The following is a 2,811-nucleotide window of genomic DNA, read 5'->3' as shown; positions in this document are numbered from 1 at the left end:
TTTCCTCCTTGGTTTCATTTATTGATGTCTTTTCTTTTTTTAATTCATAAATTATTTCCTGGGACACGGCATCCTTTAACCTTGGTGAAGAGCAGGGTGCACTTCCACTGTCACTCCTGGTGGAGGCGCACTGTTCAGTGTTAGCCACTCAGTCGTGTCCGACTCTGTGACCCTGTGGACTGTAGCCCACCAGGCTCCTCTGTCCATGGGATTCTCCAGGCAGGAATAGTGCAGTGGGTTGCTATTTCTTCTCCAGGGGATCTTCCCGACCCAGGGATTGATCCCGGGTCTGCTGTTCTAAATTGGCGCCTCAGTCATGACGCTCTTGGAGGTCCAACTCTGGCCGCTTCCCCAAAGCTCTGACTCTGACTCTGACTCAGTTGCCCCATGGAGCAGGGGAGCAGTGGAGCGTGTGGATGCTGCAGCTGCAGTGTAGATGCCTCAGCACTCATGGGTGAACAGGTAGAAGAGTGTATGGACCCACATGCTGCTGTCTGGGGCTCTGGAAACGTGCCTCACCCCTACCCGACAGAGATGACTAGTCAGGTGGCCCAGTGGTATATACACACTAACTTAAAACACCGTATCTTGATGAAGAGGTACCTTCCCCATTTGCACAAAGTGCGCTATAGACTAGCAGTGTCCTAGCACGTGCTTTCAGCCCAAGGAGAATCTCACTCCCCCCTCCAGAGTCCTGACTCCAGCCTGACAGCAGACCCCAAAGTGGGACTTCCCTGAGTGTCCAAAGGCTAAGACTCAGCTCCTGATGCACAGGGCCCAGGTTCAACCCTTAGTCGGGATCCCATAAGCCACAGCTAAAAGACCCGGAATGCTACAATGAAAAGATCCTGCATGCTGTGACAAAGACCCAGCACAGCCAAATCAATACATAAAACATTTAATTAATTAAGTTTTTAAAAATGATGGAAACCACATTCCTGCTGCCATGCAAGAAGGTGGCAGTGGCTCCTTGCAGACCTCCAGAGCTATTTCCAATTGGTCGACAAGGGACCAACCAGCCTTTCTTGCTAATGTGACAACTGCTCCTAGCATAACTGCAATAAGTGATTCTGCTCAAGCATCTCTTTTTCTACTAGGAGTAAGGAAGAGGGGACAAAAAAAAATGAGTGAAGAGTGGGAAACTCCCATCCCATCATAGCTGATGGCCTAAAGCGTCCCAGTCACAAGCCCTGGATGACACATTTGTGTCACTGATCATCAGAAGGGCCCTGTGACCACTGTGTAGCCCTTAAAGTGTGGTTCCAGAGGCCATTCTAATATAAAAAGTCAGAGGGTGGGAGGGGGAGCTGGGAGGGTAAGGGGCAGGACCATCAGTAACATGAATTCAGAAGCTGTATTTCACGAAACACAAATATTTCATCTCCAACAACAATACAGGTAGGTATTTGAAGCCCGTTTTACAGATGAGGAAATTGAGACTCAGAAACTGTCCGACAAGGGGCATCTCAGAAGGACAAAGAGCCAGTTTGAAGGGGACCCCACTGGCTTAAAATGGAACAATTTGAACTTCAAGACTAATAACAATAGCAAAAATAGTAATAAAAACAACAATGCCTGTGGTGGGTTGGAACATGAGCCTTCATAGGAATACTAAAAAAAATATCTTTTATCACCTGTGGAAGCTGTTAGGGCACTCCCATTATTCTGAAAATGGTAAATGACAGGAAAGAATCAAGCATTCCCAGAAGGAAAAACAAGGAGTCACTCAGCTAGAGACGGTGGCTGCCCACAGTGCCCAAATCATGAAGGAAAACGGGTCACCAGCTGTGGGAAAGGACTGGGCGGGGCTTAGTGCTGGGCTTAGAGTCTGGATAGTTCCATTTTTCCAGCTGCTCCTGGTCCTTAAAGGGTCAGCACAGATTCTTTGGTCCCTGGCCTACGGAGTTGCTGATGTGAGAGATGAGGAGGCCGCCACAGGAGAGCAGACGCCTTCATTCACCCATCACCAGAGAAGGACCATAAGACAGTCAACCATGGAACCTCCATGGCATTCCTCCATAAGCGTTTATTTTTGCTCACCAGTCACTGGGTTGTCTGGGCAGGCCTCCTGCTCTGATCTAGGTTTACCCATGTGTTTGTGTTCAGCTCGGTGTCAGCCAGATGGCCCTGCTGACCTTGGCCGTTCTCGCTCGCACGCTGGGGCCTCTGCGGGCACAGCTGGGCTGGCTTGGCTCCCCGCCTCCAGCAGGCTGGCGGGACATGCTGCGTGGGAGGTGCTGGTTTCCTGACAAGAACAGAAGCCGTGACACCTCCTGAGGCCTCAGGTCAGAGCCTGCCCCGGCCACTTCTGCTGCACGCAAGGCAGCCCGGATCCAAGGGTTTGGGGAACTAGACTCCTGTTGTAGCTGCAGGAGGTGTGGATGCACAGAGGAAGAGAGCCAGGCCTGTTTCTGCAATCAGGCTGCCCTGTCCCTGGCCGAGCTGAGCGCCGGCGGGGCCACGCCCTTCCGGCCCACCCACCCCATCTCCCTGGCTGGGCCCGGAGGTCACAGCGCCTATTTTGATGAGACCTTGAATCTAGAAACTGGTGCACAAATTCTCTGCGCCCACACCACTCGAATACCACTCTGTGGGCATGCACACTCCCGGTCACACAAGTTCACACCCCCACACACCCACACACCACAGTCACACCTGCACGCATGGCCACGTGCTCACACTCATACACCCACACTCACACACCTGCACTCATGCATGCCTACACATGTTCACACGCATGCACTCACACACGCACACGCTTTCACAAGCCCAGGTACACTCACACACGTTCCCTCACACACATGTCCACAC

Source organism: Moschus berezovskii, chromosome 25 (genome assembly GCF_049115385.1).
Source record: "Moschus berezovskii isolate FMDL1 chromosome 25, NW_MosBer_1.0, whole genome shotgun sequence".
Taxonomy (NCBI): Eukaryota; Metazoa; Chordata; class Mammalia; order Artiodactyla; family Moschidae; genus Moschus; species Moschus berezovskii.
The sequence above is the reverse complement of the archived record's forward strand: the minus strand, read 5'-3'. Positions refer to the sequence as shown.